Here is an 18,286-nt window from a genome sequence, read left to right on the forward strand (position 1 = left end):
ATATTTGCAATTACGTTACGACAGAAACAAATGCTAGCGCAGCACAACAGCTTTCGTACCTTATTCCAGCTAACACCAGAACGAACAGAACCAAACAGACTAGACAGAAGAGTGAGCATTGCATTGTATTTTATACTCTTACAAAGATAATATTTCTTTTAATTACTTACACATTATAATCTCATACAATAAAAATAATGTATTTTCTGCATTTATCGATCTATATTGTATATTTTTACAGTTAGTGTTATTACCTTTCGCAGATAAATCGATGTTCGCAATTCATTTTGAGTCACATACAGTCATTTTTATTTATGTTTCACCTCGATAATGGTGAATATTGCAAAAGGGACACTACACGGCCCCCTGGGCTACAAGGAACACACTACGTAATGTTTGGTCCTTGTAGACCACGAGTGTCACTTTTCTTTCGTTCGTTGGTCACTTTCAGTTCACTTTACCGTGTATTAGGTCATGGGTACACGTTCATTTTGAGTCATTTTACATAACATAGCTGGAGACAGTTGCAATATAACAAGCTCTTCCATTTGGACGAGGGCCGCAGGGAAACCCCAGAAAAACCTCGGCAGAGCTGATAGATTTAGCCCTTTGTGTTACTTACATAAGTTGGTTCTACATGTTTGGTATTACAAGTATTTACATCAGATATAAAATTTTCTGAAAAAGAAACAGAAAGTGTTCATCAAATTTTGTTTATATTGTGTTGGTAATATTTTGAGCTTTTTTTTATTTTTGTCGGCGCATTTCTCGTCGTGTGGTGTGGATGACGCTGTATGTCGCTACCGCGATACCTCGTGCCCGTTGCCATGGAACGTCGGCTGGAAACTGTTGTCTTCTTTCTTGTCCGTAGCCGGCGGTCAGGATGTGGTGTACGGATCGACGTTATTTTGTCTGTGTGGTACGTCTGCATTGTTGCGCACCGCTCGTTGAAATTTTCAGCAGGGGAGAGGATGTTGACTCGTGCAAATCATGAAACAAATGCACATATGTTATAGAACGGATTTTGTAAGATGTTATGGCTGTGGGTAAGAATTGATAAGTCAACATTATTGCATCATCGAGGCACAGGCTCAGTTACTTGGTATTTTCGTGTTCGTTTGCACGTACTGGTGCTGAACGATGCAGGAGATATGATGCTGAAGTAAGCACTGCACATCCCTGTTGTTATCACTTCGTATGGAATATTTATGTTTCACAATTTTTGATTGACGGCGTTCCACCGTAGTTGCCGCTTCAGTAACGTCCTACTACGTGGTCCGTGGTGTTATATTAATTGTTGGTGCACAGGAGGTAGCGTCCAAACTAAAAATGTTGTCTGTACAGTTTCGAACACACACTGATCACAGTTTTGTGTTTTCGGTCACTGCACACAGATATGTGTTGTTAATGTTTGTACCTCGGGCTTTTTCAGTTGTACAGCACATGAGTGTTCACTGTCCAAGTTGATCACTAATACAGTTCTCAAAGTTCACACTTACTCCGCGAATACCAACACACTATTATAGTTCCTGTTAGTATTACTTACAGCATGACTTTGATACAAATGTATTACCTGATTACTGTTTTTTTTTTATATCACATAGTGACACAGATGTCTGTTCGTTTACACAATATGTTACAATGAAATTTCACAGATCAAAGTCACTTTTGTTCTGTTATTGCATACAATTAAGTGTTACATCATACATGCAACGTATTCTGGACTGACTTGCAATACTTTTATATCTGAGCATTAATAAATTTGTCATAGAGTATATTCATTTGGGGATTAGGACCGCTGTGCATGTACTTGCTCCGTAAGCTGTTAGCATAATCGGGTATCCTATAAAAGGTTTGCAACTGTCAAAAACAGACTCTAAAGAGGAGCTCTCATTTAATCTCAAATATTGTGGCTAGATGCTTATACTTTCTCTTTTAAGGTAAAAGCACAGCATCACATAGGTCACATGGTATGTGCACAGTCTTTTGCATACACATTTCTGTTCATTTTTGAAGTGATAGATTAGAATATTTAGTGCATTCTTTAAATAATCATTTATCACACAGCATAATAAAATTTATAGTTACTAACTCTAATAACCACTGAAAAACATCTTACACTTACTGATTATGTTTCTAAACAAATTCTATCATTGGACTGATGGTCCTTTAGCTTCTTTTTACTCATTTTTGAAGGCTGATGTGTAAATCATTCCTTGACATAAAGACCAAACATCTTACATACTAAGCACAAACAAAACATCAAATTCTTACAACTACACAAAAATATATATTGAAGTCTGTGCAAAACCTACATATTACACAAAAATACGGTAAACCATTCATGTCCTATTGTCAGGGATACAATCCTTTGATCTTCCCGCTCATCACATCAGCTATAAGGTAGCTACAACCGTGCGGTATCTGTATAATTTTAAAAGGTCCATTATACAGCATTGCCATTTCTTGTTCTTCTTTGTTATGAGTGACGACTTAGGATGGTTTCTTATCAAAACTAAGTCGTTTATCTGATATGGGACTGTCCGTTTTATTGACTTGTCATATCGGCTCTTTCGTTGACTAGCGCAGCTCGTCATGTTGCTGATGGCGTCCTGTATTTTATCCTCTTACCTTTTATCTGTGCGCGGCAATTTTGGTAGCGGCGTGATCCATTCATTTAGTTCTGCAGTACTAAATAGTAACTCATTGGGCGTGTATCCGGTAGCTGGATGATGTAGATTGTTGTGTATATTTTCAAAGACGGGTAACAATTCCGGCCACTTTGTATGTTGCTGATGAGTATATGTTCGGATAAATCTGTTGAGTTCCCGAAAACTTCTCTCTACAGGACTTGCTTCCGGGTGGAAATATGCAACTAATATATGCTTTATGTTTTGGTCACGTAGAAACTCCTTCCACAGTTGACCAGTGAAATATCTAGTATTGTCTGTTAGAAAGTTTAGTGGTATTCCTGTTTTCAGTATGAATTCTTTTGATGTGCGTTGTATCATCTGTTTGGCAGTATTGGTTTTCATTGGAAACAATTTCACATACTTAGTAAAGGTATCGTAAACAGCAAATATATATTTCATTCCACCTCGAGCCGTAGGTAATGGTCCTGCGATGTCCATTGACACAATTTGAAGTGGCTGTATCGTAATAATTGGATGCTGTTCTGTTTTGTTGCTTCTATTGTTGGCTTTAGCTTTCTGACAAACGTCACACGTTCGTAATATCTTTTGGACCACACGTTTACTATTCGGGATGTAACAATATCTTTGTATTATTGCTACACACTTCTGTATTCCTACATGTCCCCATGCGCAATGCGTGTACCAGATAAAATTCTGTATGTATTTGTACGGGATACACACGCATCAGTTATCTGAGGCGGTGTCATTTCTGTGGTACAATATGTTGTTCTCCACTTTGTACCGCGAATTTTCGCTGTTAGCTTGCTCTAATATTAGTGATCGTTTCACTTTCGTCCAGGTATGATCTTCGTCTTGCAGCTGTCCTATAGTCTTGCACAGGTGCAAATATTCGCGACGGTATGGTTGCGACCTCATTAATAAAACCTTATATTCTGACGCTCGCTCGATCATTTCACCTAGCTGTGACATGCCTACTGGTAGACGTGATAAAGCGTCCGCAATGACATTATCTTCCCCTTTTATGTACATAATTTTTAAATTGTATTCCTGTAGTACTAATGCCCAACGGGCTAGTCTGGCATGTAATAGTTTGCAGGTTAATAGGAAGCTTAAGGCTTGGTGATCACAGAACAATTTAATTGATTTGCCATAAACATAATAATGAAATTTTTGCAGAGCCCATACAACACTGAGTGCTTCCATTTCGGTCACCGAATATGCTCTTTCACATTGAGTAAGCACTCGGCTGGCAAAAGCCATAACTCTTATTTCCCTGTTCCCATTGGTTTCTTCTACTTGAAACAGACATGCTCCTAAACCATAGGATGAAGAGTCGGTGGCTATACAAAAATCCCGGGTCATATCCGGATGGTAGAGCATTTGTGCATTCACTAAGGCTCCTTTGATCTCTTCATAAGCTTGCTGACACTCTGCGGACCAGTTCCATGTGACATTTTTTCGCAATAAGGTGAGCAAGTCTTCATTGTTGAGCAGCTGATTCGGCACAAAACGTCGGAAAAAGGAGACTAGTCCGATAAATGATTTTAACTGTTTTTTGTTTGTAGGCTGTGGGAATTCTTTGATCGCTTGTATCTTCTTGGTATCAGTCATTATTCCGGAAGGTGACATGATGTGTCCAAGGAATTTAAGCTGATCCCTCCAAAATTTTGATTTTTCAAGATTTGCAGTTATTCCTGCTTCCGCGAGCTTATTTAACACTATTTCCAGGAGTTCTATATGTTCTTCTCATGTGCTTGTGGCCACTAGAAGGTCACCCACGTGCAGAGTAACTTTTTCTAGCAAGTCTGCGCCTAGCGCTTGGTCCAATGCCGTAATGAATACGCCTGCGCTTACGTTGAGTCCAAAAGGTAACACTTTTAATTGATAACTCCTTCCACTGAAAATGATTGCGGTGAATTTTCTAGATTCCTTGGTTAGCGGGATTTGCCAGTAACTACTTCGCATATCTATCGAGGTGAGATATTTGACTCCATAGAACTTCTGTATTTGTTCTTCTAAATTCACCGGCCTCGTCCTAAAGGGTACTATAATTTTATTGATGTTCCTGGCGTCTAGGACAAGTCTGATTTTTCCATCTGGCTTGGCTACAACTACCAGCGGACTGCTGTACGGCGAAAGGGATGGTTCTATTATACCCCATTGCAGCATTTTTTGTATTTATTTGTTAACTGCCTCCCTTTTCGTCCACGGTACTGAATATGATGCTTGGCAGAATATCGCATAGGGAAACACATCTATAGTATACATATACCCTTTGATGATTCCAGGTTTTTCAGAGAAAACATTACTGTAGTTATTCAGTAACTGTGCGAGCTGCTTTCGTTGGGATTCAGTTAGATAACATGATTCTTGTGCTTTGTTGTTAAGGGTTTCGGTCCAGCGAAGCGTTTCGTTGTGACCTACGTCCGAATGATATTCTCCCTGGCCCCTTAAATTGCTGCTTAATTGAAATATGGGCATCTCTTCGCTTTTTACTCGTACGCTCGGGTAATCTTTACCGGATGTACTTACTGTTCGTGTTAAATCCAGTACAATCTGCTTATTTTCATTCAGTAGGGAGATCTTCCCGCTGGAGAAATCAATCTTTGCTTTCTTCTCGCTCAGGAAACCTTCCCCCAGGATGCAGGTTACTCTCAATCCTTTGACTACGAGAAAGATACATTTTACGTTATCTTCCCCTAGGCATAAATCTACCAGCACCTGATACTGAACGTTTTGTGCTTGTGCTCCCATGGCTCCAATGACACAGCAGTTTTGTACAGGAAATGTCGGTAAGTTGCGGTTTTGGCTCAAGGTTTTGAATAGATCATAGCTCATAACATTAGTAGTGGCACCTGTATCTATATATATTTCTACTGGCAATTCATTAATTCTAGCATTAATGATGGTTTGTACTTCAGTTACTTCTTTTTTGTTACATTGGTTTGATTCCATAATTAAATCATGTTGTGAACTGTTTCCATCTTGGTACCTCAGTAATAATATATTATCTAGTGTATTGTTTATAGGTGTGCCCCCTGTTTTTTCGCCGACCATCAATTAGGAGCTTATTGTGGCCGTTGTTCGTTTGACGGTCTTGAACTATGGTGGTTTCCGTCAGTGGGAATTTCTACTATCCTTACGCTGCTATTCGAGTCAGTCCATGTTTGTGGTATTGCATTAGTATTCTGCATAGAATTCCTATTGTCACACTGGTACTGGTTACCGTTAGCAGGCGGTGGTGGTGGCATAGAAGTTTCCATCCACTGCACCGGTTAAGTGCGATTGTTGGCACTACTGCTTTGTTGCGGCCATTGACCTTCATTTCGACGTTTGTTATTGTAATTATTATTACTGTTACTGTAGCCGGGATGTCCTCTATCTTCCCACCTATGTTTTTGATTGTAAGGTGGTTGACCGTTTCTGTTCTTCCTGTTTTGTTCTGCGGATTGATCTTCCTTTCCATTTCCGTGGCTTCCAAAATTGGAATTGTTGTTGCCATTTTTAAACTTGCGTGGTGAACCATTACTGTTCTCCCGGTCTTTATTTATCCTATTTTCTTCCTGGGAGAGATCGATTTCGTCCAGCACAGACAAGTACCGTTCCAGGTCATTTTCGGGTACATTTATTAATTTGTCCCGTATATAACTGGGCAATCGTAATTTTAAGATTCTCATCACATCACGGGCTGATATAGGGCCATCCCAATATCTAGTTTTGTTGATATATTTTTCAAAATATTTACGGAGTGTACCCTGTTTGTGATTGTACGTTTGCGGGCTGTTTACTTCAGTCCTCAGGCGTTCTTGAATAGCCTTAGACCAGTATATGTCTAGAAAAGATTTTTTCAAATTGTGCCAGGCTATGGCAATTTTCTATGACTTCATTTGCCCATAAGGCAGCGTCGCCTTGTATGTGTGCGATTATGAACTGAATTTTTGGCGTTCATTCCAGGCACTCGGTAATACATTTCGGAATCCTTTTATGAAGATTACCGGATGCACTGCCTTCTTTTTCGCGTTAAATACTTGGAGTTGTCTGTATTTTATTAAGCTTTCATCAATGTTATTGCTTGTGGAAGTAGAAGCTGCCCTCACGGGGTTATAAGTAGGAATGATTCCTGTAAATTGTATGTTTTCTCTTTCCAAATCGTATTTTTGTTGGTGTGCGCTGTACGTAATGTTCTCATTACCGTACACGTTCCTAACAGACGTGCCACAACTGTTAAGCATTTGCAAATGTGCACGCTTGAGTACAGCAATTCTGTGTGTCCCGTTTCGCTTTTTTCACCTGCGAGTGGTAGCCTGTCTACTGTGGGTTGTTTACATACAGCTGCTCCGTTAGTTACTTTTTGCAGAGCAGACTGTATTTTGCTTTCTACACGTTCTGTGATCTGGCTTTCTTTTTCAGTGAGCCAGTCATGCAACTCTTTTTCTACTTTCTGGGCTTGATCATTTAAATGCGTTTCTGTGGTTTCTGTTTGTGTCATTTCTAAATTGTCCATTCGGTTCGCAAGCTGTTCTACTTCGTCCCGGATGACTGTGTGTGCCGTCTGAAGAGTTTGCACATCTTGTGATATGTTGCTTACAATGTTCGGCAGTTCGGCATATGCTTTCTTTATTTCTTTCATTTCTGAATGTATCTTTTCGAACATTGTACCTATACTTTCTATTAAGACCTTTTCTCTTTCTTCGTTTTGTTCCCTTATCTGATTGACTAGCTGTTCATTCCTCTCTTCCCTCAACCTCTCTCTTTCTTCTAATTTCCGTAAAAATTCAGCAAATGGATCCGGTATTGGTGAGCATACCGGTGTGGTAGTTGTTCTAATCATTGGAAAATTATCACTAGCCCTACTAGTAGCACCTATCGGTTTTACTGTTTTCGTCTGCTGGATACTTCCTAGCCTATCACCGGAAACTACATTGTTTACATTTTCTCCCCCCCCCCCCAACCCCCCCCCCTCCCCACCGATCACTATTCATATTTAGTAAGTCAGTGTCACTATCCATATCGCTCAATAGTTGCACATTATTTGTTACATTGGACACATTATCTGGTTGCAAATCTAACACACGTCCAACTTTTCCCATAATGACGATAGCTTTCAATGGGCTAACTACAAAAATTGTTCCAAACTACAAATGCGGACTAAGTTCACAAGTCAAACTGCTTATTGTTTCCAAAATCACAAAATATTAATATCTACACCACTATACACCATGTACCATCTATGATACTATACTTTGATGATACGGGCCTATGTAGCAAGCTTTTATGCATAGTGGTCCTTACCTTTATTTCTTTTTTCTTTTCTTTTATTTTTGCTATCTCGTCCTCTCAGGGTCTATACAGTTCTTCTCCGCTTTCCTCGTTCAAGTTTATACATGAAATGGAATATGATGGACATTAGAATACATACAATACATGTTAACAATTACATACATACAAACCCTAAAAAAAATATTTTATCTCTTCGGGCCCCACGTTGGGCGCCATTTATTATATCTCTTAAAAAAATAATGTATACTATTTATTTAGAAGAAACTCTCCTAGTAAATTTGTTTGTCGTTTGATTTATCGTGATACGTTACTGATTTTTAGTGAAGTTAGTTTTTACGTTTAGCTTTAAAAAAATACAAAAGAGATATAATAAGCAAAATAATGAATTTCGTAGGTTGCCAATTATGTATTATATCTGGTTTTATCGAGCGCCAGGCTCCCTACAAATTACTGTAAATGCAATAGCGTAGTATTACTCAGCTGCAGTTCACTATCACAGAAAATAGACAAGTTTTAATAAAATTATTTCACTGGATTCCTTCAATTAATCTCACTGAATATTTTTACATAATTTCTTCCGCTCCGGCTATCAGACATTTTGCTGTGAAAAAATATTTTTAAATGTACCGCGAAATGGCGGCTAATTGTTAACAGTCAGAGATCACTGTTACTCGCTCCACAGCAGCTGGAAACATACTAAATAATTTTCATTAAATATTCTTTTCATAAGATAAATGTGGCGTAGGTTCTTGAAATAACACACGGAGATCACTTTATAGTAATATATTCTTATTAGGACACAGTTTACACCATTAAATATTTGCAATTACGTTACGACAGAAACAAATGCTAGCGCAGCACAATAGCTTGCGTACCTTATTGCATCTGACACCAGAACGAACAGAACAAAACAGACTAGACAGAAGAGTGAGCATTGCATTGTATTTTATACTCTTACAAAGATAATATTTCTTTTAATTACTTACACATTATAATCTCATACAATAAAAATAATGTATTTTCTGCATTTATCGATCTATATTGTATATTTTTACAGTTAGTGTTATTACCTTTCGCAGATAAATCGATGTTTGCAATTCATTTTGAGTCACATACAGTCATTTTTATGTATGTTTCACCTCGATAATGGTGAATATTGCAAAAGGGACACTACAGTTGGCATTATGACTGGTGCAGGTACACTCCTGGATGTCATTTTACAGAGGAACTGTAACAGGTCAGGTGTATCGGGATGTCATTTTGCACCAGTATGTCCGCCTTTTCAAGGGTCCCACCGAGCTGCCATCGTGGAGGAGTACCTTGAAACAGAAGATATCAGGTGAATGGAGCAGCCTGCCTGTTCTCCAGACCTAAACCCCACCGAGCACGTCTGGAATGCTCTCGGTCGACGTATCGCTGCACGTCTTCAAACCCCTACAACACTTCAGGAGCTCCGACAGGCACTGGTACAAGAATGGGAGGCTATACCCCTGCAGCTGCTCGACCACCTGATCCAGAGTACGCCAACCCCTTCTGCGACCTGTGTACGTGTCCATGGTGATCATATCCAATACTGATGTCGCGGATACATGCACAAGAAACAGTGGCGTTTTGTTACATATGTATTTGGGGACGGTTTTCTCAACTTATCACCAATAACGTGGGGGCTGGGTTGTTTGGGGAAGGAGACCAGACAGCGAGGTCATCGGTCTCATCTGATTAGGGAAGGATGGGGAAGGAAGTCGGCCGTGCCCTTTCAGAGGAACCATCCCTAAATCACTCCAGGCAAATGCCGGGATGGTTCCTCTGAAAGGGCACGGCCGACTTCCTTCCCCATCCTTCCCTAATCCGATGAGACCGATGACCTCGCTGCCTGGTCTCCCTCCCCAAACAACCCAACCCCCGGGCTTACAGATCTGTGTCGTGTGTGGTCCCTGTGTACCTATGCTATTAGCGCCAGTTTTGTGTGTACCACGTTGTGTGGCACCACAGTATGCAATTATCCTTCATTTATGAGCATGAGCGTAGTAAGCCACTAAGCTACAATATAGCAGACGAGAAGAGTAATGTACAATTACTCGTCGGATGTGCTCTCGGCATCACACGTTGCAGGACAGTATTTGACATACAGACATGGAAAACATATATTGAAACTTCATGCAAATACACGTGTTTTTTTCGTTATATTACCTCTCAAATGTCACATAAATTAAATAATATGACTCGTGATGGAAAAGATAGATTAATAACTACGTTTTAGCGGGAGTCGGACTCTGGCCTCATTCACATTCATCTTACGAAGCTCGAACGCTAATCACTTGTTCACCACTAACTCTAACGTCCAGACTCTATGCACCGATACATAAGCTACATAACAGATGTGTAAGGCTTCTCTTGATATTTTCGTGGAATTTCCAGATTAGTACACCTTACTACTTGCACTTTATGTTGTGTTAATAGTCTACTAAAGACGTACAAAGTTTTAAGTAAATTTATGATCCCAACTTAGTGGTCTCATCTTGTTGGTGAAAACTAGGTGTAAGACAGCTCCTAATAGCTTACTAAGTCCATTCCCATTTCTTCATGGACATTACACGTTACGCACATTGCTAATGGGCTCCTCCTGGCTTTGAACTGTGGTAGATGTAATATACTAGACATACTAGGGTAATTCTTATTTCTCACAATTAATTGTTTCTTTGTGCTGTTCCCTAGATTCGTTCGAGTGCAGAAAAAAATCCAATGTATGTACGTTGAACTCCATAAAAAAGAAGAAGCCGTGGAACTAGGTCCCTGTATTTGACTATATTGGGAAAAAACGAAAAGCACATAAAAATCTAATATACTTTTTATCTCAAAGAATATTACACTGAAGTTGTAGTTGAACTAATTACTTTGTGTTGTTCTATTAACCGTAATAATTCACTGTTAGGTAGAATGTTCGTGCATGACAATTGATGAGAAAATCAGTTTTTCTCTATAAATGTTTACCCTTTAATATAGTCTGTTTTGTACGCTCTGGAAACTTATGGCAGTAGTCAGACTGAACCTGAAACAGTCACTGTTTCTGTTTCTCGTTGTTTTCGTAAATAATTTATAGTAGTCTTCCACGTGCTTGACAACTCTCTCTGCCGGATCATTACAACTTTATATTTGTTGGCTAGTGGTAGAGCCTTGATGAAATCATCATTTTCATGCCGCTGTGATGGATCTGTCTTCAGTAGCTCCATACTGAAACCGAAGCTAGTAAAAAGGTAGGCTTCTTTATTGTAAACAAACCGTTCCATCCCATTATTTATATTTTCTGGCATATGATCAGATTCTATTAGAACCTTTTAAAACTTTCACCTAAAGGTTCCGCCTCATGCTTCATTGCATTGATCACTTTCATTTTACAATCAAAAGACAAATTAAGATCAGAGAATTCAAGCGCGCCGGCTGGGATGGCCGAGCGGTTCTAGGCACTACAGTCAGGAACCGCGCGACCGCTAGGGTCGCAGGTTCGAATCCTGCCTCGGGCATGGATGCGTGTGATTTCCTTAGGTTAGTTAGGTTTGAGTAGTTGTAACTTCTAGGGGACTGATGACCTCATAAGTTGAGTCCCATAGTGCTCAGAGCCATTTGAACCATTTGAATTCAAGGGTGACAGATGCCGTAATCGTGTACCGTAAAAGGCTTTAAATTTTTCTAAATATCTCTGGCGAGTCATCTCAATCGATAAAATTCTACTTTTTAAGCTCTTAAAGAATTTTGGAATCCATATACGCTACTTTGCCTGTAGAAATGGCAGAGAACCACGATTCGACGTGCGCTCTACCAAGAAAAATACTAATATTGCAAAGTACACTCACTTTAGATTTGGAATTTATTAATATCTACTTCGCACGAAGCATTCCGAAACGTTTTATTGACGGTTATAGCTGGACCTGTGCTTCTACAGCCACACTGTACTGAAAACCGTTTTGGAGGAGTCCGTATAAGTGACGCTTACAGGATGAACAGAAGAGGTCTTTCCCTAAAGAAAAAAGTTTTCAATAAAAACAGACGCAGACGGCCGGGGTGGCCGAGAGGTTCTAGGCGCTACAATCTGGAACCGCGTGACCGTTACGGTTGTAGGTTCGAACCCTGCCTTTGGCATGGATGCGTGTGATGTCCTTAGGTTACTTAGGTTTAAATAGTTTTAAGTTCTAGGGGACTGATGACCTCAGAAGTTAAGCCCCATAGTGCTCAGAGCCAATTGAACCATAGCACACGCATCTCTAAAGGCTGCCATACTTGATTCTGCTGTGTGAAAACGGAATGCTTTAACATAGAGTTGAAGACAACATTAAGTGAGATTGTCATACACATCTGGGGTCTGGTTCAGATGTCAATGCGTTCACTGCAAAAAGTTGCTCAATACCACAATCTAAAACAACGAGAAGAAGCCTTTCTACCGTTATGCTATTTGTTGTTACTAGTTGTAATTTACCATCGTAGTGGCCAGTAGCAACTTGCAACTTTTTCTACTTAAACTCTTTCTTGGTTTCAGTAGCCCTTTTATTGCAGTGTTTCTCTCTGGGAACAAAATTCCTGCTGACTCAAAACTTTTGAAATGTTGACCTAGCGCTGCCCATGGCTTCTGTCAGCCTGTGTACTACTTCACCTTTACTGATCCTACATTTATCAAAGACAACAATAAGCTTGCTAGAATTTATTGTTTGCATCCTCTTCGTTCATTAGTTCTGACTATTGCAATTTTTGAGTCAGTATTCTCAGTCGATGTAACGGAACTTCCTCGTAATCAGGCAAGTCTGATTCAGTACTTCTTGAACTGGATGTCACAATTTCGGCAAGGCAAAGGTGAAATTCGTGCTTTTCCTCAATAAATTACCGCTTTCCGCACAGCACAGCTGATTTATGCGTCCATAAGGGGGACACAAAGTTTAGTGTAACAGATGGTAGATTATCTCCCATTATTTCATGGGACTAATACACGAGGTAATAAATTTTCACACGTAAACGAACTGAAAACGAAGACACTGCCCTTGCTAAGACTGTTACCTTTTCTTGAAAGTGAAACCGACTGGTGTACTCGTGGTTGGATCGTAATACAAAACAGTTCCGCTTTAGATGTGTGTTGTGGGAGCACTGACCCGATACGTCACCCAAGCAATGTTATCTGTCGCATGAGAAAGTCTTCGTTTAAGGACACTGATGTAAATAAACTCAGTACATTTATAAAGAATAAATTTTTCACGCAGAAGTAAGAATTTGCTAAGCTGATGATCTACTTTTTATCGATATTAGATCTTTGAAGTCCCAGGAGCACCCATTCCTCTTCGCACAGCTGATTTTTATACGGCAAGGAATCATACTTAGAGGAGGAGTATACCAAGAAAAATTATAAGAAAGGAGTCGAATAACAACTACCCTTATGTACGAGGCACTTCAGTACCTCTAAGGGATCACGGTATACACTTTCGCATGCCCCACTTTTCTTACGATTCCCGATTCCCGATGGTCTAACGCATCTTCTTCTCATTCATATTTGTTTGACCATAACGGAGTATCCCACCAAACCACTGTATCGTATGAGGATGCGTTGTTGGCGTTCACATTCACCAACTCAGCGTGGATTATTCAGCCTTGTTCACCTTCAAGTGCAGGAAACGAATTAATGCACGATACTCTGTTTCATCAACTCTCAGCGCCATTTTGTTTTCTCTGCTCTAGCAGCGTGCTACGGTACTGTGGCATGAGGACTGCAAAGTGTACCGGAAGTGCAGACATGTGCTTTTAAAAAACAAAATCTTACTTACATAGAGTAATTTCCAATAAATTTACAGCGGTGGTAATCTTAGAGAGAAGTACCAATCAAAACACACGGATATTCACAAGTAATCGAATTTCATTCTGTTGAGTTAGAAACTAACGGATTAACATCGGCGAACCTATCCGTTAGGACAGTGCGGCGAAATTTGGCGTTAATGGGCTTTGGCAATATACGACAAATGCAAGTGCCTTTGCTAACACACGACATCGGCTGGAGCGCCTCTCACAGGGTCGTGACCATATTGGTTGTACACTAAACGACTGGAAAAAGGTGGCCTATACTGATGAGTCGCGATTTCAGTTGGTAAAAGCTGACGGTAGCGTTGAGTGTGGCGTCGATCCCACGAAGCCATGGGCCGAAGTTGTCAATAAGGCACTGTGAAAGCTGGTGGCGGCTCCATAATGATGTAGGCTATGTTTACATGGAATGGTCTGGGTCCTCTGGAGGAAGTGAACCGATAATTGACAGGAAATGGTTATGTTCAGCTACCTGGGGACCATTCGCAGCCATTCATAGATTTCATGTTCCCAAACAACGATGGTGGGCCACAGTTGTTCACAATTCGTTTTAAGATCATTCTGGACATTTCGAGCGAATGGTTTCACCTCTCTTCGGCCGACATGACTCCATTGATTATTTATGGGACATAATCGAGAGGTTAGTTCGTGTACAAAATCGTGCACCGCCGACACGTCCGCAATTATGGACGGCTATAGAGGCGATTTGGTATTTTAGCAGCACAAAAAATAATTAATGTAGAGTAATTAACTGCCGGGAATTCATTTATGTACGTAACACATGTAAGTGATTAACGTTGGAAGATCACAGGTTAATGTAAGCACGAGAAAAGCCATTGCAAATGTGAAATTCTGGTACATTAATAATTAGTGCAACCGCCAGAGTGTTAAATGTAAGCATGCAAAAGAGGATGAATGTGTTATACAGGTGCCGGATGTCAGTTTATGTGGTGGAGTTCCATGCCTGTTACACTCGGTTGGTCGATGATTTGTGGATGATGCTGCAGTAGTCGTACGGCAATGCCCCATATGTACTCGATTGGAGCCATATCTGGTCATCAAGTAGGCCAAGACAACAAATCAGCACTGTGTACAGTATACTGGATTACAAGAGCGATGTGTGGGCGAGCGTTATCCTGTTGGAAAACATCCCCATTCATGAAAGGTTGAACAACAGGTAGAATGACTAGACTGACGTACAGCTTTGCAGTTAGGTTGTGTGGGATAACCACGAGAGTGCTCCTGCTGTCATACGAAATCGAACCCCAGACCATAACTCCAGGTGTAGGTCGAATGTGCACACAGACAGGTTTCTTGCAGGCCTCCTCCTAACCAACACAAGGCCATCATTGGTATCGAAACAGAACCAAATTTCGTCAGAAAACACAAAAGGCATTCATTTCCGCCTCCAATGAGCTCTCGCTTGACACCACTGAAGTCGCAAATGGCGGTAGTTTGTTGTCACTGGAATGGTACACTGTGGTGCGTTTGTCTCGGAGCTGTCCTTGAAGTAATCGACTGGTAACAGTTCATTATGACACTGTGGTCCCAACTGCTGCTGCAGATGCAGTACGATGCGCTACAGTCATATGCCAAACACGATTGTCTTACCTCTCGACAGAGCTACGTGACGGTTTGGAGCCCGGTCTACAAGCGATCAGAAATTCCAGTCACCACCGGTCATGTGAAATGGCTACATTGCTGCCAAGTCTTTGGCAGTGTCGTAGATGGAACATCCAGGTTATCGTAACCATATTATACTACCTGGTTCAAAATCAGTGAGGTACCGATAATGGCGTGTTTGTCACCTTAAAGGCATTCTTGGCTATCAACTCACAACGTCCAGTCTCAAAGGTAGCTGACGCACACGACCGTTACAACGTGTATTTAAAGCAAACCTCATTTGCACCCTCATAGTGGCGCTACTAAAGTCAATCTCTTGCGACTGACACGAAATTTTAGATGTAGGAACAGTCCTGCCAACTTTTGTTTTTGTCGCATAGCTCATTCTTAGAATTTGCTATTTTTTTTTCTATTAGTGTATGTGCGTTCCACACCCACCGACAATGTGTATTCGTCACGAGAGCATGTGCCCCATCTGTGTGACGAAACCGGAGCGCATTTAGGTAAAATGTAAATGTCGTGTGACTAGGGCCTTCCGTCGGGTAGACCGTTCGCCGGGAGCAAATCTTATGATTTGACGCCACTTCGGCGACTTGCGCGTCGATGGGGATGAAATGATGATGTTTAGGACAACACAACACCCAGTCCCTGAATGGAGAAAATCTCCGACCCAGCCGGGAATCGAACACGTAGGATTGACATTCTGTCGCCCAAACCACTCAGCTACCGGGATCGGACAGCGCATTCAGGTGGATACGCATGATTTCGTGATTATCTGAGAAGGAGGTCTGAAAGATGTGTGAGAGAGATAGTTTGAAAGCTATCTACTGTCGTGTTTTTCTGTAAAATAAGTGACCATGTGCTACTAAATCAGGTACTTGTTTCCTCAAAACCAATTGTTTTGTCGAATAGCATAGCATCGTGACTGCGGGTGAGGTCAATACCAGTTTCAATTGAGACAAAAATGTAGCTGACTTATCAGCTGAGACCAAGAGTTTTTCGCACAGTGATTTCAACTGTATCTCATCTCTGCAACTCCAGGTTCTCCCGTTTGCGAAAATACACATGCAAAAGGATAATGCGAGCAGATTATTGAAGGACGGAAGATAATGAACGTAAGAAGACATACTTAAGAAATTTGGATATATAGTGTTATGATACCGAGGTCACAAGAAAAATGTTACTCTCCATTTCTTTATAATCTATGTACGTACTTGTGGACAAGTATACTAAAAGTTACAAAAGCCTAATCAACAGCTATTTAGATCCAGTAATCAGATAAAATTACTATATACGTGAGGTGAAGGCCCAAGCAACTAGCGCTTGAATTAAAGGAACCAAACATAGATGAGTTTATTGTTACGCTAAGCCAAGTGCTTGGCAACGCATTTTTAGAATGAGGTTTTCCCTACGCTGTAAAAAGGATTTCAACTTCCTGAATGCAAAATTCATTAGGGTCAAGAACCATCAAAGTAAACGCAGTGTGAACCTTACATACCAACCACTTGCAACTGCACTAAGTGGCAAAAATGTAGCAAAATTTAACTGTTCGTTATTGATGATTCCTGCAAATCCGTACAATGTCACCGTAATTATAAATGAGAATACCTCCTTCGGGGAGGTTCGGTCAATTCTGGTACATTTCCTCTCAAGCAGAAGAATAACTTATGATGCATGAAACTGAGTGGATAAAACACGTAGACACATTCTAAATTATAACTTAAATAATTGAAAGTGAAGATCAAACAGCCATACAAATATACATATATTCTTCTTAAAAGTAAAGAAGTAACTTGATCGTCAGCGAAAAGAATTAATTAGTTACTTACTACATAAACACTATCATTACTTCTCTAAAGTACTCACGATGCAGTGCACAGTCTCTTATTAGTAACTCTGATCTAACTATGGGTGGGTCATGGTCCAACACAAAACACAATTCCTATAAATTTAATCATAATCCATCACTCCTTACAACGCATTTCTTAATCATCATATTCCGTTTCACACTATTAGTCACTTCGCATGGCATTCCTTAACATCTTGGGGATACAGTCCTTAGATTTGTAAACTTTCCAGATATGCCAATAAATACGGACCAGAGTTTGGAATCCTCACAATTACACGTGGACCAGGGTATAATAATTGCCACTTTCTATTATTTTTGGAAGGTAATGAGGATCGTGGTTGTGCTAGCAGCAACATTTTTTCGCAGATTCTGAATGTCTGTATCTGATTGAGTTTGCTGTTATAATCCCTTTTTCTGATCCAGGCTTTCTCGGTCTGATTAACCAGAGCTTGTCTAATTTTGTTTTCCCAAGGTATGTCAGTATCTTCTGCTTTCGGAATTGTATCTATCTATTGATATCTTTCCTTTCTTCTAAACACCGGTTCAGCAGGCATGGATTTGGATGATGCGTAAAGGATGTTCATAATTTCCTCTACTACACGTCTCTTAAGACACCAGGGAACCGAATAGAAGCTACGACAATGTGTCCTATGTAGCATAACATTAAGATGACACATATATCCTTTAATGACTCTGGGTTTTTCTCCAAAAACAACTGAATGAGGTAATAGGAGTCTTGATAACTAATGCTTCTGTTCATCAGTGAGGAGCATAGGTTCCTTTAATATCTCGATTATTTGATCTGAAAATATAGGTACTTCCATTGTGTTCAAGGAGAACATTGTTCGGCATTTATTATTTGTGATGCTCAAGCCTATGCTGGCCACAGGGCAGTACTGCTCATGTACTTCTTTCCATATTAAGTCAACCTCCACTAAAGCACCGTCGATGCAAAATTTCGCTTTCCCCGCTGAGAAGTCGATGCTTCCGTCCCTCTCTCGTATGCTACTAATGCTCAGGATACAGTCCACTATCAATTTTTCAACGA

Source organism: Schistocerca nitens, chromosome 8 (genome assembly GCF_023898315.1).
Source record: "Schistocerca nitens isolate TAMUIC-IGC-003100 chromosome 8, iqSchNite1.1, whole genome shotgun sequence".
Lineage (NCBI taxonomy): Eukaryota > Metazoa > Arthropoda > Insecta > Orthoptera > Acrididae > Schistocerca > Schistocerca nitens.